The sequence below is a fragment of the Oryctolagus cuniculus genome, chromosome X (assembly GCF_964237555.1).
Source record: "Oryctolagus cuniculus chromosome X, mOryCun1.1, whole genome shotgun sequence".
Classification (NCBI taxonomy): Eukaryota; Metazoa; Chordata; class Mammalia; order Lagomorpha; family Leporidae; genus Oryctolagus; species Oryctolagus cuniculus.
In genome coordinates, this window is record NC_091453.1 from 71,396,143 (window position 1) to 71,423,764 (window position 27,622).

A 27,622-nucleotide genomic window follows, 5' to 3' on the forward strand; every position below is an offset into this window, starting at 1 on the left:
TAAATCGTACTTTGGAAATTTATATTCATTAAATAAAAGTTAAAAAAAATTAACAAATCAAAAAGTAAACCTACAAAATAGGAGAGAATATTTGCAAACTAAACATCTGACAAGTGGATAATGCCCAGAATATAAAAAAAAACTCAACTCAGTATCAAAATAATAACAATAACCCAATTTAAAAATGGGCAGTAGATCTAATAAACATTTCTCAAAGGAAGAGCCACAAATGGTCAATAAATCCATGAAAAAATGCTCAATATAACTAATGATCAGGTAAATGCAAATCAAGATTACAATAAGCTATCACCTCACTCCAGTTAGATTTGCTATTATCAAGAAGAAAATAGATAACAGGTTTTGGCAAGGTTGTGGAGAAAAGCAAACTCTCGTACATTGTTGGTGGGAATGTATATATAAGTACTATCTTTATGGAAAAGAATATGGAAGTTCCTCAAAAACCTAAAAAAAGGGGCTGGCACTGTGGCGCATCAGGTTAAGCAGTCACCTCCAACACCAGCATGTCATCAGATCACTGAGTCGAGTCCTGGCTGCTCTGCTTCTGATCCAGCTCCCTGCTAATGTACCTGATAAAGAATCAGAGGATGACCAATGTACTTGGGCTCCTGCCACTCTCACAGGAAACACAGATGGAGTTCGAGTTTCCTGGCTTCAGTCTGGCCTAGACCTCTCTTTGTTATTCTGTCTTTCAAATAAGTAAATAAATCTTTAAGAGACTTGTAAACATAGAACATATGATCCAGTAATGTCACTCCTGTGTATATAGTCCAGAGAAATGAAATCAATCCAAGAGACATGTTTATTACAGTACTATTCATAAGAGCTCAGAAATGGAAACAATCTAAGTTTTCATCCAGTGAATAATGAATACAGAAAATGTGGTACACATAGAAAATGAAATATTACTCAGCCCTTAGAAAAAGATGAAGTCTTAACATTTGCAATGTCATGAATGGAACTGGAGGTCATTATAATAAGTAAAATAAGCCAAGCACAAAAAGACAAATACTGCATAATCCCACTCATATGTGGAGTCAAAAAAGATAATCTCATAGAAGTTAAAAATATAATGGTGATTATCATAGGCTGGGGATGGAATTACTGAGGAAGATATGGGGAGAGGCAGATTGGTGGGTACTAGGTTATAGTTTGATGGGTGTAAGAAGTTCTAGAGTTTTATTACACAGTAAGGTGACTAGAGATATAGTTAATGTACTATACATTTCTTTACCAAAAATACCTAGAAAAAAAGATTCTGGATGTTTTCACTATAAATAAATGTTTGAAGACAGAAATGTATTCAACTTGATTGGACATTATACAAAGCAAAACAGTATAGCAAAACATCAGTTAGTACCCCAAAAGTATTTTGTTTTTGTATGTTAAATTTTATTGAATTTTTTTAACTTTTATTTAATGAATATAAATTTCCAAAGTACAGCTTATGGATTACAATGGCTTCCCCCCATAACGTTCCTCCCACCCGCAACCCTCCCCTTTCCCACTCCCTCTCCCCTTCCATTCACATCAAGATTCATTTTCGATTCTCTTTATATACAGAAGATCAGTTTAGCATACAATAAGTAAAGATTTCAACAGTTTGCTCCCACACAGAAACATAAAGTGAAAAATACTAACACAAAACACAAAATTGGAAAGAGCTCCCATGTTCGTGGATTGGAAGAATTAATGTTATTGAAATGTCCAAAGTTCCCAAAGCAATTTACAGATTCAACTCAATATCCATCAAAATATCAATGACATTCTCAACAGAATTAGAAAAAAACAGTCCTGGGGCCAGCACTGTGGCATAGCGGGTAAAGCCGCCACCTATAGTGCCAGCAACCCATATGGGCACCAGTTCGGTCCCGGCTGCTCTACTTCCAATCCAGCTTTCTGCTATGACCTTGGAAAGCAGAAGAAGATGGCCCAGGTCCTTGGGCCCCTACACCCATGTAGGAGAGCTGAAGAAGCTCCTGGCTCCTGGATTCAGATCAGCACAGCTCCGGCCATTGCAGCCAATTGGGGAGTGAAGACCTCCCTCTCCCTCTCCCTCTCCCCCTTCCCCTCCCCCTCCCTCTCCCCCTCCCCCTCCCCCTCCCTCTCCCCCTCCCCCTCCCCCTCCATCTCCCTCTGTATAACTCTGAAAAAAACAGTCCTAAATTTCATATGGAAACACAAAAGATCAAAAAAAATTAAACAATAAAAACAAAGCCAGAGGCTTCATGATACCAGATTTCAAGACATATTGTGAAGCTGTTATAACCAAAACATCATGGTACTGGCATAAAAATATAGACATAGACCAATGCAAAAGAAGAAATTCCCAGAATTAAACTCGCATATCTATAACCAACATATCTCTGATGAATGTGCCAAAAATATTCCTAGGATAAAAGATGATCTTTTCAATAAACAGTGTTCGCAAAATTGGATTTCCACATACAGAACTTTGAAACAAAACCCCTTCCTTTTTTTATTTAATAAATATAAATTTTCAATTTACAGCTTATGAATTACAATGGCTTCCCCCCATAACGTTCCTCCCACCCGCAACCCTCCCCTTTCCCACTCCCTCTCCCCTTCCACTCACATCAAGATTCATTTTCAATTCTCTTTATATACAGAAGATCAGTTTAGTATATATTAAGTAAAGATTTCAACAGTTTGCACCCACACAGAAACACAAAGTGAAAAATACTGTTTGAGTACTAGTTATAGCATTAAATCACTTTAAGGACAGAGATCCTATATGAGGAGTAAGTGCACAGTGACTCCTGTTGTTGACTTAACAATTTGACACTCCTATTTATGATGTCAGTAATTACCTGAGGTTCTTGTTGCCAAGGCTATGGAAGCCTTTTGAGTTCACCGACTCTTATATTTAGCAAAGGTCATAGTCAAAGTGGAAGTTCTCCCTTCAGAGAAAGGTACCTCCTTCATTGATGACCTGTTCTTTCCACTGGGATCTCACTCGCAGAGATCTTTCATTTAGGTCATTTCATTTTTTTTTTTGCCAGAGTGTCTTGGCTTTCCATGCCTGAAATAGTCTTGTGGGCTTTTCAGCCGGATCCGAATGCCTTAAGGGCTGAGTGCTGTTTAGGACATCCGCCATTCTATGAGTCTGCTGTGTATCCCACTTCCCATGTTGGATCGTTCTCTCCCTTTTTTTTATTCTATTGGTTAGTATTTGCAGACATTAGTCTTGTTTATGTGCTCCCTTTGACTCTTAGTCCTTTCATTATGATCAATTGTGAACAGAAATTGATCACTTGGACTAGTGAGATGGCATTGGTACATGCCACCTTGATGGGATGAATTGGAATCCCCTGGCATGTTTCTAACTCTACCATTTGGGGCAAGTGCGATTGAGCAGGTCCCAAATTGTACATCTCTTCCCTCTCTTATTCCCACTCTTATATTTAACAGGGATCACTTTTCAGTTAAGTGAAACAAAACCCCTACCTTATACACTATACAAAAAGCAACACAAAAAGGATCAAGAATCTAAAGATAAGAACTGAAACCATGAAACTGCTAAAGGAATGCATGAGGGAAACACTTCAAGATATTGACATAGAAAATCACTTTTCGTATAAGACCCCCAAAGTGCAGGCATTAAAAGCAAAAATAAACAAATGGGATTTTATCAAACTAAGAAACTTCTGCACTGTGAACAATTGACAAAGTGAAGAGACAACTGAAATAATGGGAGAAAACATTTGCAAAGTATGCATCTAATAAAGGATGAATATCCAGAATATAAAAGAAACTGAAAAACATTCAACAATAAAAAAAAAAAACAGCTAAAACATCCACAAAAGGTCTGAATAGACATTTTCAAAAGAAGAAATACAAATGACCAACAAATACATGAAAATATTTGGCATCACAAGCCATCAGAGAAACTCAAACCAAAAGCACTATAAGGTATCATCTCACTCCAAGTTAGAATGGCTAATATCCAAAAGTCAAAAAATAACAAATGCTGGCAAGGTTGTACAGAAATAGGAACCCTAATACACTGTGAGAATGCAAATGAGTAATGCCATTATTAAAAACAGTATGGGGATTGCTCAAAAAAAAACTAAAAATGGATCTATCAATATATCCAAATGAAGCAAATCAACATATGAAGGAGATATTAGCATTGCCATGTTTATAGAAGCTCAATTACAACAGCAAATATACTGAGTCAACGTAGGTGTTCATCAACTGATGCCTGGACAAAGAAAATGTAGTAGATATACACAATGGAATATTATTCAGCCATAAAAATTCTGAAGTGGATAAAACTGAAGATCAATTTGCTAAGTGAAATAAGCCAGACACAAAAGGACAAATTCCACGATTTTCTTATTTGTGGAATATAAATAAATATGTGGAATATATATAAACTGCATATATAAAATGCTCATAAAATGTGTGGATTTTTTATACACAGTTTATAAAAACGTGTTTATAAAACACATTTTATAAACAGTTTATAAAAATGTGTGGATGGCATATGATTTGTATATAGATTTTGTAAATGTTGTCTTTACTTAATTATACTCCTTACATAACAATATACCCTGCTTTCCTCACTTTATGATCCTTGTCATGAATGTAATGTTACATGATATTATTATCCTTACTTTCAAGAAAAAAATATTTATATGTGCATATAGTATGTACATATGAAATTAATATGGCAAAGTGTTAAAAAGTTTTAAATCTGTATGTGATCATTGAACTCTTCTTTATATTCTTTTGTATTATTTGAAATATTTCAAAAACTGAAAAAGGCAATGAATAAATAATTAGTTGAAATCTATTCATAGCTTTTTAAAAAAAATTTTTTTTTCAAAGTCAGAGTTACACAGAGAGAGAAGAAGCAGAGAGAGAGAGAGAGGTCTTCCATCCAATGGTTCACTCCCCAATTGGCCACAATGGCCAGAGCTGTGCCAATCTGAAGCAAGGAACCAGGAGCTTTCTCCGAGTCCCCCACGCGGGCAGAGGGACCCATCTTCTACTGCTTTCCCAGGCCATAGCAGAGAGCTGGATTGGAAGTGGAACAGCCGGGACAAGAACCAGTGCCCATATGGGATGCTGGCGCTTCAGGCCAGGGTATTAACCCACTGCGCCACAGCACCAACCCCCACAGCTTTTTCATAATATGCATTTTTTCATAAATTTCTTGAAGATTTCTCATTCAAACAGTTAGATACAAAAAAGCATTTCTCCAAATCCCAATTTGGCCAATAACTAAATTGTTATTTGTGGGGAGCAATTCGGACTAGACTAAGTTACTGGAATTAAGACTTATTCTATGCATCTGCTCTCCCACAATATGGCGCTGGGAGAGGAGGCAACAGCTTCTACCCAGCTGCCTCTCACCAACTTGACAAGCTGCAGGACCTGCTCCTGATTGGAGGAGAGCAGCGTACTCGGCGTGTGGGCAGCAGAGTTAGGATTGGCGGAGGAGGACTATAAAGGAGGAGAGAGACGGCGTGCACCAGGAACATCTAAGGGGAACATCTATCTGAAGGAACACCTGTGCAGCCCCCGAGAGAACCGGCTGGCGGTGTGCCGCTCCCCTGCGGAAGTGGGGAATGTGGCCAGGGGGAACTGCCCTTCCACGGAGGTGGAAGGGATAGTAGCCAACCCGGGAAGAACCAGCAGCAAACCCGGGGAGGGCCGAGCAGACAAAAGAACAGCGCAGGGTCCTGTGTCGTTCCTCCACGAAGAGGGGGAGCGACATAATGGTGCCGTGACTCGGATATGAAGCCTAGGCAGGGCTTAGTGTCGTTCCTCCACGAAGAGGGGGAGCGACATTATTTGATAATAAATACAGCCATAAAACAGCTATTGCTGTCTAGGAGCAGAGATATGGATCTGGCTAAGTTTGTATTAATTGGTCATACAATACTGTTTTCTATAGTCTCTCCTTTTATGCTATCTATCCCTTATCCATATACCTTTAAATGCCTTATGGCTCCAAACTATACCAGAATATCCTACTTTGACACTCTTCCCCAACAGTAAAGGCCTTCAAAATCACTCTTCCTCCCCTCATCTCAAAGTTCCCATGTTCTTTTTCCCAGTAACTACAATACTAAATTTCAATCTGATCCATGGCTCTGACAGTACACAAGGAGAAACTTAGAAATCAAGACAGCAGACATTAGTTGTCTCTTCCAAGAATATCAGTATTTGGATTTAATCATTCAAATGTGTGGCGTTCTAATGGTGGTGGATTTTTCAGGCACATCAGCAAGCTAGGGTAGTGATATATTTTACTTAAAACAAGAGAAATCAAGCATGGGTGGAGAATTTCTGGCTTGCAGGCTGTATAAGGCCTGTGAGATCATTTGCTCTGGCCCTGCCAAGGCAACCGCAGCTGGGACTCGAGATCCAATAAATCTACAGCAGACTAATTTTTTGTTGAAGCATGGTAAGGCTTATTTAGAAAGTGAGAAGAATACACAGGCACATCAGGGCTTCATCTAGAGAGAATAGGCCAGGAAAGGTAAAAAGGGGAATTTCACACACGGCTCTGCTCATCCTGGGTCCACAAAGTTAGGCAAGAGAAAAGGAGCAGGCTGATTTTTAAGTTGATAATATTGTATGACAAGTGAATGATGTTATAAATATCCAAAATCCATTGGCAAAAAGATGGTTCCTAATCCCTGAAAAAGACACAAGTCTCAGTACTGGCTGACCCTGCTGCTAGTTGCCAATGTGGCTTTGTCCAAATTACCTGGTAGTTTTCTGCTGAAAAATGAAATAATTTGTCTAGAATCTTTCGAGTTCTAGCAATCCAAACTCAGTAAATCTCAGCATATTCACTACTTGTTTTATTCCACCTCCACATAAAGTTGGCCCTGCTTGTCAACAATCACACTAGTGATTAGGGAGAAGTCCATATTTTTCACATTGCACATCACTGCTACCAAAGATATTTCCATGCAACTCAATGGAACTAATTCCATCATCATGGACTAAGTGCATGATTACTGGCTGAAGTGGTATGAGATATTTTCTGCAAAATAGGGGGATATTAAAGAGATCATATAGATATAATGAAGTGTTAAAGAGAGCATCCAAATAGGATCAAATGTCTTGTAGTAACAACAGAGGGAAATAGAAAGGAGAGAATGTTCCAACATGGGAAGAAGTCAACAGCAGACTCATAGAATGACAATCACTTTAAATAGCACTCTGACTTCAGAATCAGCCCTTAAGGCATTCTGGTCTGGCTGAAAAGTCCATGAAAGCATTTCAGGCATGGAAAGCCAAAATACTGTGGCAAAAAAATTCTTAAATGAAGGAATCCATGAGTGCTACCCCAGTGGAAATAAGGGACCCTCAAAGAAGGATATACTTTCTGCTGAAGGGAGGAGAGAACTTCCACTTTGCTTATGGCCTTGTTTAAATACTGATGGAGTTTGTGGATTCAAAAGGCTTCCACAGCCTTGGCAACTCATTTCAAGAGCTTCGGGTGATCACTGATGTCATACATAAGAGTGCTATTTGTTCTGCTGCAAAAAAAATGACCTAAATGAAAGATCTCTGTGAGTGAGATCCCAGCGGAAAGAACGGGCCATCAAAGCAGGAGGCACCTTTCTCTGAAGGAAGGAGTGAACTTCCACTTTGATTATGGCCTTGTCTAAATAAAATTGGCGTTTGTGAACTCAAGAGGCTTCCATAACCTTGGCAGCTCATGACAAGAGCCTCAGGTGATTACTGACACCATAAATAGGAGTTTCAATTGTTAAATCAACAACAGGAGTCACTGTGCATGTACTCCCCATATAGGATCTCTGTCCTTAATGTGTTGTACTATGAGAATTAATGGTAAAACTACTACTCAGGCCGATGCCATGGCTCACTTGGCTAATCCTCCACCTACAGTGCTGGTACCCCAGGTTCTAGTCCCGGTTGGGGTGCTGGGTGCTAGTCCCGGTTGCTCCTCTTCCAGTCCAGCTCTCTGCTGTGGCCCGGGAGGGCAGAGGAGGATGGCCCAAGTACTTGGGTCCATGCACCGCATGGGAGATCAGGAAGAAGTACCCGGCTCCTGGCTTCAGATTGGCACAGGGCCGGCCATAGCGGCCATTAGGGGAGTGAACCAATGGAAGGAAGACCTTTCTCTCTGTCTCTCTCTCACTGTCTATAACTCTCCCTCTCTGTCTCTCTCTTTCTTTTCTTTCTTTCTTTTTTTTTTTTTTTTTGACAGGAAGAGTGGACAGTGAGAGAGAGAGAGACAGAAAGAAAGGTCTTCCTTTGCCGTTGGTTCACCCCTCAATGGCCGCTGCGGCCGGCGCACCGCGCTGATCTGAAGACAGGAGCCAGGTGCTTCTCCTGGTCTCCCATGGAGTGCAGGGCCCAAGCACTTGGGCCATCCTCCACTGCACTCCCTGGCCACAGCAGAGAGCTGGCCTGGAAGAGGCGCAACCAGGGCAGAATCCTGCTCCCCGACTGGGACTAGAACCAGGTGGGCTGGCGCCGCAGGCAGAGGATTAGCTTAGTGAGCCGCGGCGCCAGCCTCTCTCTGTCTCTGTCTCTCTCTCCCACTGTCTAACTCTGCCTGGTAAAAAAAAAAAAAAAAAAAAAAAACACACTTCTACTCAAACAGTACTCTATACTTTGTGTGTCTGTGTGGGTGCAATCTGTTGAAATCTTTACTTAATATATACTAAGTTGATCTTCTGTATAAATAGATAATTGAAAATGAATCTTGGGCCGGCGCCGCGGCTCAATAGGCTAATCCTCCGCCTAGCGGCACCGGCACACCGGGTTCTAGTCCCGGTCGGGGCGCCGGATTCTGTCCCGGTGCCCCTCTTCCAGGCCAGCTCTCTGCTGTGGCCAGGGAGTGCAGTGGAGGATGGCCCAAGTGCTTGGGCCCTGCACCCCATGGGAGACCAGCAGAAGCAACCTGGCTCCTGCCTTCAGATCAGTGCGGTATGCCAGCTGCAGCACGCCAGCCGCGGCGGCCATTGGAGGGTGAACCAACGGCAAGGGAAGACCTTTCTCTCTGTCCCTCTCTCTCACTGTCCACTCTGCCTGTAAAAAAAATAAATAAATAAAAATTAAAAAAAGAAAATGAATCTTTATGAAAAATGGGATGGGAGAGGGAGTGGGAGATGGGATGGTTTGTGGGTGGGAGGGAAGTTATGGGGGGAAAAGCTGCTATAATCCAAAAGTTGTACTTTTGAAATTTATATTTATTAAATAAAAGCTTAAAAAGAATGCTAATTGTTAAATTAGGTTTTTTAAGCTTTTATTTAATGAATGCATTTTTCATAGGTACAACTTAAGGAATATAGTGGTTCTTTTCTCCATATCCGCCCTACCACTCCAACTCCCATTCCACCTCCTACTCCCTCTCACATACCATTCTTTCTTATGGTTCATTTGTATATAACTTTGTATATAACATTATGGTTCATTCTGTATATAACTTTATATACAGAAGACCAACTCTATGCTAAGTAAAGATTTCAGCAGACTCCTACAATGACATTTGCTGTAAGTAACACTCTGACCTCAGAATTAAACCTTAAGGCTTCCTGGTCTGGCTGAAAGGCCTGTGAGAGCATTTCAGGAATGAAAAGCCAAGACTCTGTGGCAAAAATATCCTACACGAAGGATCTCTGTGAGTGAGACCCCAGTGGAAAGAAGGGTCCATCATAGAAGGATATACTTTTCACTGAAGGGAGGAGAGAACCTCCACTTTGCTTTTGGCCTTGTCCAAATACTAATGGAGTCTGTGGTCACAAAAGGCTTCCATAGCCTTGGAAGCTCATGGCAAGAGCTTTGGGTGATCACTGATGCCATATGCAAGAGTGTTAATTGCTAAATGAACAACAGAAGTCACTGTGCAATTACGTCCCATGTAAGTACCTCTGTCCTTAATGAGTTTTACTATGAGAATTAACTGCAAAACTTGTTCTCTCAAACTGTACTTTATATGTTAAATTAAAACAGGAGTCACTGTGCAATTACTTCCCATGCAGGATCTCTGTCCTCAGTGAGTTGTACTATGAGAGTTAATTGTAAAACTAGTTCTCAAACAGTTCTTTATATTGCGTGTGTGTGTGTGTGTGTGTGTATGCAAATAGCTGAAATCTTTACTTAGTATAGAGTTGGTATTCTATGTATAAAGTTAATTAAAAATGAATCTTAATAGAGAATGGGACTGGGAAGGGGAGGGGGAGGAGCAAGTGAGGAGGGAGTGGGGGTGGGAGAGAGGGTATGGTGGGAAGAAACAGTAAATTCCTAAATTTGTACTTATGAAATTTATACTCATTAAATAAAAGGTTTCTAAAAAACACTATGGGGATATTACCTATCAAAAGAATAAGTGTGGGATAATTTTATAATATATGTTCTATAAGAATAATAATGGACTTAAAGTCAAATAACTTGTGTTCAAATCATAGGTCTATTACTTATCTGCTCTCTAGTTGGTTCTAGACAAGTATTTTAATTTCTGGAACATCCTTTTTTTCTTTTTTTTAAGATTTATTTAGGGGCCGCCACTCTGGTGTAGCAGTTAAAGCCACCATCTGCAGTGCTGGCATCTCATATGGGTGCCAGCTCGAGTCCCGGCTTCTCCACTTCCAATGCCACTCTCTGGTATGGCCTGGGAAAGCAATAGAAGATGGCCCAAGTCCTTGGGCCCCTGCACCCACATGGGAGACCCAGAAGATGCTCCTAGCTCCTGGCTTCAGGTTGGCACAGCTCTGACCATTGTGGCCAATTGGGGAGTGAACCAGTGAATGGAAAACCTATCTCTCTCTCTCTCTCTCTCTCTCTCTCTTCTCTGTCTGTCTCTCCTTCTCTCTCTGTGTAACTCTGGCTCTCAAATCAATAAATAAATCTTTCTAAAAAGATTTAAAAATAAATAAATATAAATATTTTAAACATGATAAAGAATAATAAATAATTTTCACTCTCAGAGAAAACATTCATTTATTTGAAAGGCAGAGTGACAGAGAAGAGGGAGAGAAAGAGATTTTCCATCTGCTGGTTCATTCCCCCAATGGCCACAGTGATGAAGACTGAGCCAAGCTGAAGTCAGGAGCCAGCAACTTCATCTGGGGCTCCCATGTGGGTGGCAGGGACCCAAGTACTTATGCCATCTTCCTCGACTTTCCCAGAAACATTAGCAGGGAGCTGGATTGAAAGCACAGGAGCCAGGACTTGAACCAGTACTCCAATATAGGATGCTAGTATTGCAGGCAGCAGCTTAGCCTACTGTGCCACAATGCTGGCCCCTGGAATATCCATTTTTCTTGTGTGCAAAGGAAATGCTATATATTCCTGATTTCCAAGTTCACGTACTGCTGCAAGAATCAATAGGAAAATGGATGAAACCTTTAGTACAGTCTAGAAAATGAAAGGGATTCATTCACAATATTCAAATCTAAACTAGAAACATTAATTACTTAAGCTTTCATCTGAAAATAATTGATGCCAATTGAATGTTCAAAAAGAAAATTGATAGTTTACCTGGAAGAACTGATCTGTGAATCAATATCCATAAGTACATGGTGTCCTCATAACATTATGAAGGAATATATATAGAAAAAACTATAACCATTTTGAAATTCAAAGAAATGTCACTAGGATATTCATGTGCAGATTTATTTCTGTTTAGAGACAAGGAGAACAAACATCCAAAAGAACATTTTGTTCTTTTTATATATTATGTCTACTTCTCAGCATATGTCCCAGAGGTTGTTACTATTGTCATTATATTGTATTTATCAAAATAAAGCTGTGGAATGCTTCCTCTGAGAGGTAATAGAAAACTGTACAGCTAATACTTGACAAGAATTTCTGAAGTCATAATTTCTGATGCTTTTTAAGGAACATTTAGACATCCTCGTTAAAATATAAGGAATTTCGATTTTGTAAATCAAAATTTCACCTAAAGAGATATATATAAATTTCACACTATTCCTTTTTCCTTTTCATAAGAACTTCATTGTTTTAAGAAAAGAGACAGATGCTTTTATTCATAAATAAATCGTGCATAACTTGGTTCCATGTCAAATGAGAACTTCATAAAATAAACAATTTGACCATATATGAACTTTGCCTATTTGGTGGCTTTAGACTTGCACTACATTTAGAAACCAAAAGCTAGTTTCCATCAATTTAACACCCTTTATGTGAAGGCCTGGACTAATTAATATAGGGCATGACTCTATTCTAGCCTAGGTGACTGAGTGATACCATTAACTGGGAGAAGAAAGGCAAGAAAGTAATCCTGCTTGGAGGGATGAATTAGTCTTTAAATGGGTTGTGTTTGATATGCCTGTAGGACACATAAGTGGAGAACTGTAGTGTAAAGATGGATGGTATGAGGTTTAGGAAAAGTTTCAGGATTGTAGTGGTACATTTGGAGTCATAAGCATAAATTACACAGTTGAAGAAAGGGGAGTGAATATGACAACCCAAGGAGAACAGGTAGAAGGTATTGAGAAAAAAACTGAGAACAGGGCATTAAGGAATACCCCCAATAAGGCGCCATAGAAAGATGATGGCTGTTCTAAACCAATATCATGATTGAACATAAGTACCTAACTTTATCTTTCCTTCCAAACTCCATTAATGCAACAATATGGGTTTTTTTAGAATCATAAATTCAAATATGCAAAGAGAAAAAGAAAACAGTTAACACAATTTTGGAAGCTGGAAAGCAGATGGTTTTGTAGTAGTTAACAAATGGAAGAACTGATAGTGTTTGTTTCTGGAAAATGGGAAGAGTTGGGGAGACATACAGGGGAACTACTTATTTCTAGAACTCTTTGGTGAGAAGCCTAGTAGAAATCTAGAAGCCAACATCTGCTAAATACATTTGGTCTGAGAAGTAAATTGAAAATGATAAATCAGAGGCATCGCATATTAATGATGCCTTCAAGAAATCTAGTTTTGAAAGGAATGAGGCAGATGTAGCTTGAGGTGTAAGAAGGAAGAAGAAAAAGTTTGATGCCTATGGAAATAATTGACACTGGAACACATTTGCAAGTTGTGAGGAAAAATGAGGAGACTGAAGTTCAGTGATACAGAAGAAAAAGGAAAAGATGAGAGACTACAAGCACATTGGCTGGGAAAGTAGGAGAAATTTTCACCTGATGGCATTTTTTAGAGAAATAAAAATATAGGTCATCTGCCCAAAGTGAGGAGGCCAGAAGTGGGAGCTTGAGAAGAGAAATGAAGATTTGGAACAGCTGCTGTGGGAAATGGAAAAAGGAGCCAAGTACGGATGAGAAAAGGATTAAGGATAAGAGTTGAGGGTCCAGCTGAGGTTGGAAAGCACGCATTTGTAGTGGAGCCAATGAGCATGGATACGCAATTTTCCCCAGATGGGTCTTCAGCAGCCTGGGAACAAGAACAGCCAAAGTGGACCACTGAATTGAGCCAGGACTGGGCAGGGGTTGCCAAAGCTGTGAGATGGAAGGTGAAGGAGTCAAAGGAATGGAAAATGCTTGTGAGAGTGTCATTGAAATGAGGTCCAGAACAGGGAGGAAAGGAGAAGACAGGATGTGGCTGCTAGCCTAAGAGATTAAGTAAGAGAAAAGGGAATGGAGGTCAAAATGAAAACAATTTGATTGATCACAAGGCCATTCCTTGGTGTTTCAGATAGAAAGTCAGGCAACTATTGCCTGTATGACCAAATCTCTAAACCCTTTTACCTGGATAAATGCCAGTTTTCCAGCAAGTGTAATGCTAATGAGATTAAAATGACTGTTTTCTACCAAGAGTTATTTCACTGTGGTGATCTTTATTCCAGTTTTCCCATTGTTTTTAGGGAATTTATCTTATTTCTCTCAACCAATCTTAGCCAGTTCAGCTTGAGTGGGGGAAGGGACTGAGGCACAATGAGGGGAAGTATGTATTTAATAACCTCCTTTTGTGCATGGCTCTAGGTCTGGCTCTGCCTCAGAGACCCTTTACTGTATGGAATACAAAGAACATTTGGAAGCTATCAATGTTCTGAGGGTCTTGGAGTGCAGTCTGCCCTGAAAAGAAATCCTAGCTAATCCCCTTTTCACTCCTCCTGTAGAGGGCAGCTGCTTCTCTCATCAGGTTGGAAGCACAGCTCCTTGTCCAGACAGCGTTCGCCATTTTCAGGCTCTGATTTTATGGTAGTAGGAAAGTAGGAGGTGGGGAGTGTGTTCACTCACCAGAGAATGCTGGGGACTTAAAACCTATCAGTTCTCAGCCTCCTCCAGACTTCTGTGTCACATCACTAGTGTTTCAAATGAAGCTTCTATTTATACCTACAAAGCTGTGGTAGATTCAGACATGTTTGCATCAGTAGGAATTGTCTCTAGCTAGTGAAAAGAGCAGGGCTAACTTCCTCAGCCTCCCTTTAGTCACAGAACAAGTCCCACATACACCCTGTTTCTGTTTCTTCATTATTAAATGGTTTACTTAAGATAAACATTTTTATGGGCGACAGATTTCCAGTGATTTTCATATTAGCAACTGCAGCATATGGCAACAAAACCTTGCATCAGTGAGCCTTACATTTTCCAAAGCAAAAGTTTGTGCTCACAGAAGCTATAACATATTTAGAGTTTATCATGTTGATATCCTGCTCCTTAGGAGCTTATCAGGGCTACCGAAATAGATTTTCTATGCAACTGCACGTTATCCTTCTAAGAAGAATCTCCATATAAATTAACACTCTGCCATTTTCCTTAACACAGCCCTGTTCTGTGTTTATGCCCAAAGGTATAAAAATACTGAATATCTGTCTGGCAATTTCATCTCCATTGAAACCACATCATTATTTGTAAACACTGTAACTTGACCATTATTTATCCAAATAGAAAACAAAATCCAAAGATAGAGCCTTAAAAAGGCAACATCAATGGTTCTTAGTGAAAATGTTGAATAGCTGTGCAAAATAGCACTTAAAGTCACCAACAACATAGCATAGTTCTGTCACTTTTCTCCATCTCTTTTGGAGTGTGAAGAGCTGATACGTGTGCCAGTATATCAGTTCTACTTAAAGATTTATTTATTTATTTGAACATCAGAGAGAGAGAGAGAGAGATAATATGAATTTTCCATGTACTGGTTCATTCCCGAGATGAACAGCCAGTGCTGGGCCAGACCAAAGCCAGGAGCAAGGAGCCTCAGCTGGGTCTGCCATGTGTGTGGGCAGGGCCCAAGGACTTGGGCCATTTTCCACTGCTTTCCCACACACATTAGCAGGGAGCTGAATCAGAAGTGGAGTAGTTGCGAAACGAACCATAGCCCATATGGGATGCCAGCATTGCAGGGGGTAGCTTTACCCCCCCCCACCGCACCACAATGCTGGCCCCCCAAATATATCAATTTTGTTGACAGAAAAACTTTCAGAGACAAATTTGTAGGGGTAATACAACTGTCATGGAATGTATAGCTATACTGGGCATTTTTTAAGAATCTGTAATTAAAAGGGATTGAAATATGACCAAAAATCTACATACAAGTGGCAATACTTTTAGTTGTATAGGTTTAAGCAAAACCAAAATAATCTAGTCCTATTTAAAATGAAAAGGACCTTTGGCTTACTTTAGGGATAAATTATATTTACTGGAAATGACCTTCAAAAACTTAATTGAATGTTCCCTGAGAAGAGAAGTTGATTCTGTTTATGCATATGTCTTTAGCCTGCAAGCTAGTTATTTGCTAATTCTAACTTGAATTCATTTTCTAACCTTACTCTCACTTTTGCAAAAAAGATTATGTAAAATATGTTCAATGAAGTTTAGATGTAGGACATTTGTTCTCCTTTAGGTTAGAGATGGAAGAAAACCATGTGCTTTTGCCATCCCTCTGGAAAATTCTGGCTCTGACTTTAAATGAACCCAGCCCACTAAAAATCTCCACAGCAACTTTCATTTCACTTTTGACTCTTGTATCCTGTTACTCCTTTCAGGTAAATGTTTGTGACCTTGGCGTTTCTTTCCGTACCAGAGCCTTTGGTTTATGAGCTTGCATTCCTCAAAGTGCAGCACACCAAGAAGAAAAAGGTCTTTCAAAAGTCTGACATATACTGTTTGACCATAGAGAGGCCCATTCTAGGACACACTCATTAAAAACTCCTCTCTTACCATAAACCAGAATATGCTGGGGGTTAGGGGTGGGTGAGAGAATCACCCCAGCTGCAGTTTTTATAAAGAAATAAAGACAGTAGTCACTTTAGGTACATATGTGCATGTCACAGTTTTTGTCAGACTGACTTGGCAGCTCAAAAAACTAAATAATTCTAGAGGATTACAAGACTACTATATTTCAAAATGTTTATAGGTTAGTTTTGCAGGATAAAAAGAACAGCTTCATCTAATGGAACAAGGACATTTACTGCAAAAGAAGCCAAAAGTCTGTTTTTCAAGAATATTTGCAATAGGAAAAAGTACCCAAAAAAACAGCGCTTTTTGTAGAAAGGCTGGAAACCTTTTCTGGGTGATTTAAAATGCTCTCCAGTGAACCATGGCCAATTTATGATTAAAAGCAGAAATAAAAACTGAAATAAAACTGAAAAGTGTCCTTTTGGTAGGGCTTTCTTTTTCAAAAATCTATAATATGTCTGATTTATGTCTCATCCAAATCCAATGTGCTGGTAAGTCAGTGAAATTGCCTTTAAAGAGGTAATTTATGATTAAGGATTCAGGCCCTAACTACAAGTCCATAGTAAAGTAAAATACAAAATGACTGCCAGTACAGCCAGTATCTGGCTGTTTTAATACCTCAAAAGTGGAAAAATCAGTGTACCTTAACAAAAGACAATTAGTTGTTTAGGCCAAGTAGATATTCTTATATCTAACCTAAAAATCTGTCCGGACCCAAGTATGTCGTCAGAAGCAGGCTTTGTTGATTGAAATTTTTATCATGACAATCTCTCTCTGGGGTTAAGGATGTTGTTACAGTAGGTTTACCATTGAGAGGTAATGATAAAATAACCATAAATGAATTAATATCACTTCATTATCCATCCACCAGGAGACAGAAAATTTGACAACGATGAAGAAAGACTAAGTGTGTACTTGTAAAATAAAACAACAGATAAGAGAAAAATTCGAGTTTGTTGTCGGATCCTGTATGGACGGGGAGCATCAATGCTAGGGACAGGGGACTGTGTAGACTCTAAAAGTAAAAGTAGAACACCACAAGCACCATGATATGGTGGAAAGAGCAATGATTTTGGTGTCAAAACAAGTCATTGTAGTCCCTTTTCCGGGTATATCCTATGACCTTGGATAAATCCTTCCCCCTCCTTAGATTCAAATTTTCCATCTATAAAAAGAGGATAGGTTAGACAGAATAAATAATCTCTTAAGTCCTGCTCAGCACTCTTCTAATTAGAAGGGGAATGACAGGGTAAAGCTGAGAACAAACTGGCTAGTTCACTGTTTTATCTTAACCTTCAGGCTGCAAATAACTTTCTGTGAGGACATCATGGAAACAGTATGAAGTTGAGTGGATTTCGCTCTCAAAGATCTCATACCAATGAGTAGCAGCATTCCCTTTCAAAGAAATTATTATTTTCTCTCCCTTGCTCCTACTATTTTGTCATTATTTTGATGATTGAAGCCAACTAGCTGTCTATTAACAAATTCTAAGCCAGTTTCCTGCATCTGAACCAACAAATTCATGACATATTTTTTTCTATCTTCATTTTACTATATTTAATTTACTAAAGACCCAAGGCTTACCAAACCAAATTTCCCCTTTTATTTTCCTAACTGGTCCTTCAAATATGTGTTGTAACAAAACAATAAAAACATGGAAGTAATCATAGGGTTGAGCCACCAAATGAAAAGATAGGAAACATTTAGAGGCTAGTACAGTTCCTCTTCTTGCCAGTACCAGATTGCTTTCTATGATTAGCCTTCAAAAATATTGCTCAATCCGCAGTGAAATGCCCTAAGTAATGCTGTCACATTCCCTTAGAGACTATTCCTTACTATAAAAAGATTTCACTCTCAAGAAAATTTTAACCAATTCTAAGTCCAAACTCTCCTCCAACTTCTACCCCACTGTGTTCTCATTAAATATTAGGCAATGGTGAAAACATCTCCCCACTATCCCCTTCCCCACTGCCGTGCCGTCACCTTCTTTTCAATAATTTCTGCAGTTCCAAGTCAAAATACCAAAGTTAAATCCACTTTCTTGGACCAACTTGTTCTGCTTAAATTTGCTTGGGTATCGTATTGAACATCAAGGCATTTCCAGTTTAATGAACTGTCATAGCTGGTAGTCAGTCACCTTGAGCAACTTGTAATGCGGTTTCAGTAAAGTTCTTCCCTAAGGTCGAATCACTAACTAATGTATTGCAGTTGCCTAACCTCATAGGAGAGGCACCCACAGTGCTTGCTTTATCAGAATAGAGACTTGATGTTTTAGGTAGAACACATCTTGAATTAAGCCAACATCTGCAGCACTGGCATCCTATTTCAGGGCCAGTTCAATTTCCGGCTGCTCTACTTTAAATCCAGCTCCCTACTAATGTGCCTGGGGAAGCAGCAGAGGATGGCCCAGGTGTTTTGTTCCCTGCACCCACATTGGATCCAGAAGTGGCTCCCGGCTTCTGGCTTCGACCTGGCCCAGCCCTGGCTGTTGAGACCATTTGGGAGTGAACCACCAGATGGAAGATCTCTCTCTCTCTCTCTCTCTCTCTCTCTCTGTGTGTAACTCTCACTTTCAATTAAATAGATAAATCTTTTTTAAAAAGTGTTGCATCCTTGAAATATTGCTATCTAACACAGTAGCACATGTGACCTGCTTTAAATTTTGCCTCTGCATAATTGCTTATTTGGTATGGTTCTATCTGCATAATAAATGGAGAATTTATTTTGAAGTGCTTTTTGTGTGAAATATAAAGCATTTAAAAATGGCCTGTTCTAGTAAATGTGGACCTCATAAGAAAATCATTTATTAAGGAATATGGTTGTGTTTAATCCAATAACTTTACTAGCATATAATGGAAATAATAAATTTGAAAGAAGGGAAGCAGGAGAGTTCTAGAGCTCCCCAAGGGCTCCAAGGATCATCCAAAAAATACATGCTGGCTGTGTTCAGATTATTTTGAAGTGCATAAAGAGAAATAAGCACAGTTTCTGCCTTCACATTGCTTAAAAAAGAAATCCGTTGTGAAAAATCATAGTCTACTTATGATAAATGTCATTAAGGCAAAAATTAATTGCTAAAATGATTCAATGCAGAGATCACTATCAGCTATAGGTCTATGAAAGAGCTGATTCAGTAACAAAAACATAAGTATTTGTTGACAGATTGGATGAATGACTGTGGATGGAGGATAGGGCAGATGTTTTAGCTGAATCTGGAAGAATATAAAGGATTCAGATGGGCAGAGTTTGGAATGGTACTTCCAGAGAATGCTGCTTTCTAAATAAAGGAAAATCCACGAGCAAAAGTAGGAAAACCCAGGCCATATACAAGAAGTTAAGTGGTCCAATTTGGCCACAGGGGAAGATTCCTCAGGGGAAAGTTGTGATCAAACTGTTAATAAGTTAAAATGTAAGGCAGGGACCGGCGCCATGGCCCACTTGGTTAATTCTCTGCCTGCGGCGCCGGCATCCCATATGGGTACCGGATTCTGTCCTGGTTGCCCCTCTTCCAGTCCAGCTCTCTGCTGTGGCCCGGGAGTGCAGTGGAAGATGGCCCAAGTGCTTGGGCCCCTGCACCTGCATGGGAGACCAGGAGAAGCACCTGGCTCCTGGCTTTGGATCATCGGCGCAGCACTGGCTGTAGCAGCCATTTGGGGAGTGAACCAATGGAAGGAAGACCTTTCTCTCTGTCTCTCTCTCTCACTGTCTATAATTCTACCTATCAAATAAATTTTTAAAAAAGATTATAAAAAATTCAAGGACAAACTCTTAAGTGTCTGTGTGTGTGTGTGTGTACCTTCTCTCTGCAGATACTCTGAGCCCTGTTTATTGTTTGAAACTCTTCTGCCTACCCTTATTTTTCTCAGAAATATAGTCTTCAGCACCAGCCCAAAAGCTGGGTAGTCATCACAAGGAAGTCCATGTATTAACTTCAAATCCTGATACCTGATATATATCCCCACCACCAAGGACCAATATGCTGCACCCTGGCCTTCATTATGGCCCTGTTAGAATGACAACCTGTGGTTCACAGCCATACCACCCTGAACTCGTCCAATCTGATGTTGGAAACTAGGCCTGGTCAGGCCTGGTTAGTACTTGGGTGGGAGAATGACAACTGAGAAATGACTAGTCCCTGCTAATGAAAGTTTGAGTCCCATAATTACTCTGAAAATTTGTTACTTTATCATTACTTTTTCTTCCATTGGATGTCTTTCTCCATTTAGTTTTTCTTGTAAGGTCAAACCATGAGTTTATATCTTCATAGAAATGAAACACAGTCTGGGTAAATAAGGAACGTGACTACATTCTCACATTCTTGTCATTTCATTGAAATTAATATTGTTTATCTATCTGAATCAAATAAAAGGAGCCAAACTGAATTAGAAGCAGCACAAGTTTCACATGCTGTACACAAATGTACATGCATGGGAATAAATCATTCTATGTGTCTAGGGAATTTTTAAGCCTCAGTTCCTCAAAGATGTGATTATTTCATTTCTAAGGTTTCCACAAGTGAATTTTAAGGGCTGTTCCACAGCTTTAATATATGTCTCCAAACTAACATAATATGCAATGCATGTTTGATTCTGATCATTTTGAAAATCTCCTGTATTGTGACCTTAACTATCCTAGATCTCAAAGGTGACTGAATAGTGTAAAAATATAGGCCCAAATGTCTGATAACTTAAGCAAAATTTCCTATATAGACTAAGTTTCTGTTCACTAGATTTTATAATCTCAAACTATAAACTCTTAAAGGGCAGGACCTGTGCCTTATCATTTTCTGCATCTCCAGTACATAACACATAGTTAACTGCAGAAAATAAAGTTACTACTAGTGAATGATGATGAAGTAAGGAGATACCCATTTGCAAAAATATACATATGAAACCATCCTCTTCCATTCCATTCCATCCTTTTTTCTCCACTGTACATTATTTTGGTATTCATTTAGGAACACTGTATAAATCAGATATAGATGTTTCTTTCTCTAGTTAAATAAATAAGTGAAGTTGATACATTATTGTACAATCTTAACAACCACATATGGTCGCCTTGTGTGTAGGAGACAGCATAGGCTGAGTGTACAAATGTACAGATTCTGTTGCCAGCTCACACATACCCTGGATAGATGCTAAGACACAATTCTTCAGGAAGTATTCAAATTTTGAGTCCCTGTCTCTGGCCCCTAGATAAGGTGACTGCATCAGGTTTGAAATCTTTTGGAAAGGTGAAAAACAGACCTTGAGAGGAAGGCAGAAATGCGTGCTCTGCTGATAAAGCTGGAGTTCAGGAGAAGTAATGCACCTTTTTAAACATGCTTATTTTTCAGTGAATGTGAGCATGTGTGCTTTTTCAAGAATGTAATTAGCTGTATGTGCCATTGTGAGTTTATATAGGATGGTGCTCTCCTCTACTGCTCTAAAACAGTTGGGAGGTGTGGAATCTACATAACCCCTGTCCCTTTTGCCACATAAGTTGATATTTGTTCATAAAGTGAAAAATGGTCCCTTAGTTGGAATATCCTTAGGCAACAAGTAACCTGAACATCGATGCATAGCAGCCCTACCCTCACCTTATCTGACCATTGTGTAGTCAATTATATTGAGATAAATATAGCCTTCTGATGGTATTTTCTTTTTTATTGCTATTATATTTGAATCATCAGGGTGGGGATGTGTTTCTTCTCTGCTCAACTTGCTTCACTAGAAATTCAGCTGAAGTTGCCAGTTCTGTAGTATTTGGTTATTGACACACTCCAGGTCAATTTCACTGGCGATTACAAAATGTCTGTTTAACAGAGGGAGGTGATATTCTTTCTCATTATTTATAGGCTAGTAATATTAGCCCGAAACTTTGACTTCAGGGTAAACCAGTTTCCTGAACAGCTTCCTGTAATATATTTTTGATTCATCTACATATGGTATATTCTTGGTAAGTCAATCATAAACAGAGAATCTTTTTTAAATTTTATAGACAATACTACTCTCTTAACAGATATAATTGTAATTAATAACTTTTCAGAAGCTAATATATAAGCTTCTATTTTCAAATTTGTGTAAGCTAACCCAGGAGACTGGTTCAATGAATCCCATCTCCAAATGATACTTTCTACAAAATGAAGCCTTGTCTCTGGTGATTTATTTGGTAAACTCATACAGTTCTATGAATATTTCATATATTTATTGGGAAACTACAAATATAAACCCGTGTTAGGTAAAATAAGAATGAAAAATAAAAACACAGTTCCTAACCTTAAACAGTAGGCTGATGAGTTTATGGGTAAGAAAAATGGCTGACTAGAGATGTCTAGTACACTTTCCTTTACAACAAAGTAACAGAACAGGAACAAAATAATAGCCATTTAACGCTAATGTTTTAGGCAGAGCACTAGAGTGCAGTGGGAATGTGGAAGAGAAATTTCAGAACACAATAATACATGGTGGTCTTATAAAGAAGGAAACTAAACACACACTATTTATAGTACAATCTCTTGAAATCAACCCTTAACAAAGGACTTAGCTTGGTGGAGCAAGGGTATTCAGGAGACACTCAGCAGTGCCCACTCATGCCACAGACACCTGGAGCATTTGTTGCTGGAGGAGTCTACAACCCTCACAGGACGTGAGCCCAGTTTGGGGAGCTGCTGGGTGACCATACCACCACATTTCCCTGGAGAAAAAAATGCAGCCCATGTTATGTCCAGTCTTAGGCTGCACAATCTCGTTTTAAGAGTCACCGAAATGGGGTCCTATGAAGTAACTGCATAGCTTCCCCCAGCAGCTTGTATGCCTCAGTCGTAAGAACCAGCCAAGTGGCCCCACACACCATACCACAACCCTGGGAAACATCTGGGTAGCACAACCTTAGCAGTCTGGCCTAAAGAGGCCACAAGAAGCAATCAGCTACTATGGTCTACCCTCCCTTTTCCCCAGAAAGTAATTAGGAAACAAATCCAAGCAAGCTGACCCCCACTGGCATCAAGAAGCTGCCTAAGCAATTCTTGGACAACTGGTAGGTGCCCTGTCTGGCTCACTAGAGTGGCCCAACCTCTGTGGCTCTCATACACTGATAGTCACCTCATCCTGCCAGGCCATGTAGCACCCACCTGGGCTCACTGGGGCGAACCCACCACCACATGACCGATGCAACTGACAGATGTCTCATACCTGGAGATGGGCACACAACACTTAGAACTGCTAAAATACCTGCTCTGCCTAAGAGGACTGCGTCCCAACTGGTGGTGGAATCTCACAAACCCTGCAGCTTAGCAAATGAGGCACTCAAGGATATTGCTAATGTTGATTACAGCTAGAGAAGCTACATGGCTAAGCTGGCACAGGTACTCAATGTATTTTGGATCTACAAAAGCTAAGAGTCCAAGGGAAATGTGGCATATTCAACTCACTGACTCGGGAATTGGTTAGATTTGCTACATATAACTGCCCTGGGAATCATGGGGCTGTAGCACCAGAATCAAGAAAGTGCTGATGCTGTGCTAACGATGGGACTTCAACGACAACACTAAACACACAAGAGCATGGGTCTTGTAAATCGCATATTTACAGAAAACAATTTAAATAAGTTTAATATTTCAAATCTTGAAGTTGAACACAATAGGTACACCACTGCAAGAAACTGAACTGGAATGTTGTCAGATGCTTGATGAGAAAACAGCTGTGCTGGCCACTGGTGAATTGGTAAATGTTGGCCCATTAAGGTAAAAAGCTTCTGTGTCATGTTAGTTATCTATCAAAAAGTTCTGATAGTGAAGTGATTACCCAATTTTGGCATATATGAAAGCACTTCAAAAAGTTTATGGTAAATAGAATTAGAGGCTAAGTTTATTTGACACAAAATACTTTTGAAATCCATGCATAATTTTTTCATATGTATTTTCCATGAACTTTTTGAAAATCCTTTATACATTTTTCTCAGGAATAAGATGAAACTCAACTAAGTAGCAAGAATTGACAACTCAGTGATGTAGTCCTCGGTTACCATTCACCAAGAAGTTATGCATCAGTAGAAAATTGTCCTCAATGCATTTGTTATTTTACTTCTGTGATGTAAAATTCAGAAGGAAGGAGAATCTCAGAAACAAAAGAATGGATGGCGCTTTCAGAATCGTGTGGGGGTTTTTTATTTGTTGGTACAATGCATTGCCATGAAATCTTGACTAGAGAAATTGTGAAAATATCTAGACTTCTATTTTATTAAATTTTGAAGGGAACCCAATAATTGTGTCATAGTGCATTTTCTGTTGCTATAACAGAATACCACAAACTGGGTAATTTTTTTTCAAGATTTATTTATTTATTTGAAAGTCAGAGTTACACAGAGAGAAGAGAGGCAGAGAGAGAGAGAGGTCTTCCAACCGCTGGTTCACTCCCCAGTTGGCCACAATGGCCAAAGCTGGGCTGATCCGAAACCAGGAGCCAGGAGCTTCTTCTGGGTTTCTCACACAGGTGCAGGGGCCCAAGGACTTGGGCCATCTTCTACTGCTTTCCCAGGCCCATTAGCAAGGAGCTGGATCGAAAATGGAACAGAGGCCGATGCGGTGGCACAGTGGGTTCATCCTCCTCCTGCGGTACCGGCATCCCATATGGGCACCGGTTCTAGTCCAGGCTGCCCCTCTTCCAATCCAGCTCTCTTCTATGGCCTGGGAAGGCAGTACAAAATGGCCCAAGTCCTTGGGTCCCTGCACCTGTGTGGGAGACTGGAAGAAGCTCCTGACTCATGGCTTTGGATCGGCGCAGCTCTGGCCATTGTGGCCATTTGAGGGGTGAACCAACGGACAGAAGACCTTTCTCTCTGTCTCTACCTCTCCCTGTCTATAACTGTATCTCTCAACTAAATAAATAAAATCTTATATAAAAAAAAGTGGAGAGCTGGAACTCAAACTGGTGCCCATATGGGATGCCAGCACTGCAGGCAGCGGCTTTACCCGTTACGCCACAGTGCTGGCCCCAAACTGGATAATTTTTTTTTTAAAGAAAAGGGATTTGGCTCACAATTCTGGAGGTGAGGGAGTCTTAAGAGCACAGCACTAGCATCTCATAAGGACCTTCTTGTTACATCACAATAAAGTGAACAGCATTGCACAGCAAGAGTGAGAGACCATGTTAACTCAGGTATCTTGCTCTTATAAAGACAGCAATCTCATTATGGGCACTCCAATCTGACAATCTCATCTAACATTAATTAATTTCTCAAAGGCCCACTCCAAATACCATAAACATATGCATTGGAGGATTAACTTTGCAACACATGAACTTTGGAGGACATATTTAAACTGTAGAAGGCTGTTTATAACTTTGAATAAGCTTATTTTGGAAAAATTAGGTAGCATAGTTGAAGAACAAGATACTGTTTTGGTCAGGAGCTTGCCATTGAAGCACCTTTTGATGTGATTTGGTAAGCACTGTTCTGGAGTTTTCTATGCCTGCTGATCTTGGTTACAGAAGAAAGTGCAGACCTCCATATATGAAAGTGCTATTTGAAAACTGATAGCTAGGAAGAAATGGCACCCCGCTGACATAATTTTAAGACAACATGGTGGTTTGGAAAAGAAATTGGAGTATTGTCAGGCAACTTTCAAAGTGAAAGAATTGTTCCTATAGATGAATCACCTATGAAAGTTAATATCAGCCTACTCATAATAAAATTTCTCAAAGAATCTCAATCAAAAGAAATTCACAGTCAAGTGTATATATAATTCCCACATTTCATGAGGATAACCATAAAACATTCCCTGAAAATAAAAGCATTATTCCAATAAATCACCACAGATCATCTTGCAGACTATCTACAAGCAAACAGTGTTATAATCTGTCAGTGGAAGGACTGATTTCATCTTCATGAAAAGACTTAAATTTTTTAGTTGGAAAAGCAAGAAATTATGATTCAGGAGCATGGGCGTAGTCTGAAATGTTTGAAAAATAATAATTGTACAGAGATTGTATCACTGGAAGATAGCCTGTAGAACTGAATGGGTCACTCACGATGTAAGCTGATTAAAAAGTTAGAGCATCATTAAAGGGTGACAGTTGGGCCCCGTGCTGTGGCATAGTAGGTTAAGCCTCCTCCTGAGGCACCAGCATCCCATGTGGGCTCTGTTTCAAGTCCCAGCTGCTCCACTTCCAATTCAGCTCCCTGCTAATGCATAGGGGAAAGCAATGGAAGATGGCCCAAGTGCTTGGACCCTTGCAAGCACATGTGAGACCCGGGAGAAACTTCGGGCTCCTGGCTTCAGATAAGCCCAGCTCTGGCCTTTGTGGCCATTTGAGGAGTGAACCAGTGCATGGAAAATCTCTCTCTCTCTCTCTCTCTCTCTCTCTGTCCCTTCCTCTCTCTTTCTGTAACTCTGCCTCTCAAATCAATAAATAAACCTTAAAAAAAGGGTGACAGTTATTCAGTTGATTCAATAAAAACTACCAAACATTCTTATCTTTTGTCTTTGTAAGATTTACAGTTTTTCTGCAAAGGGTTCTTAATTGGTTTGTTTAACTTAATAGTCTTAGAAAAATGTTTTGGTTATCTAGTTACTCAGGTGGTCCTTTCAATTTTAGTAAAATTTTGAAGGTACCAATTAGGGGATCATATGCATTAATTTTCAGGTCATCATCAGTAATGCAACAAATAAATAGATTTCTGTTTTGGACAGGAATACCAGGTACCATACCCTACTAAAAATCCTATAGAATTTTGTGAAGGGGTTTTTATAGTCATTAAAACTTAGTTATGGCCGCGGAACCGAGCTGCGCAAGCCGCAGGCTCTGCGCGCCAGTGCTCGAAGGGGAGTGTGTGCCACACAGACAACAGCGGGGAGACTTGGGACGTCCAGGGCTCCGAGTCCACACATCGGCGCTGGAAGGGGAGCGGACCTGCGTGGAGAGCGTGGGAGCCCACAGTTCGGGACACCAGCGGCAGACTCAACACACCAGCGCTGGAACGCGAGGTGAGCCGAACCTCAATAGCCCGAGACACCGGCAGGCAAGCGGAGAGAGGAGACTAGAGGGAACGACCCCCCGGTGGGGGGGACTTCACCAGGCTAACTGGAAGAGAGAGAGAGGAAAAAAAAAAAGGTGACTGGTACGGACACGGGTTTCTCTCTCTCCGCTCACCTCTCAAGGGCGAGCAAGACAAAGAGCAGGCGCCATCTTGGACATACGTCATAAGCAGAGCGACCTCAGGTCTGCACCGGCCCTGAGCCTAGCAGAAAAACCTGACTCTGGGCAGGGCAAATTAACAGGAGATTAGGACCTAGTAAATTTGTGGTGCTACTGAACTGAGACTGTGAAAAAAGAGACGGTGGGGGAGAGAACTCACGGAATTCACGTGAACACTCTCCAGAGACACTACAATTCCGTAACTTTGGCAACCCAGTGGGAGACTGAAGGAGAATTTGAGCCCACTCTGAGGGCCGAACAGATTCCCTGTGTGGTCCTTGGGAAAGAGCTTCTGATCTCTGGCTC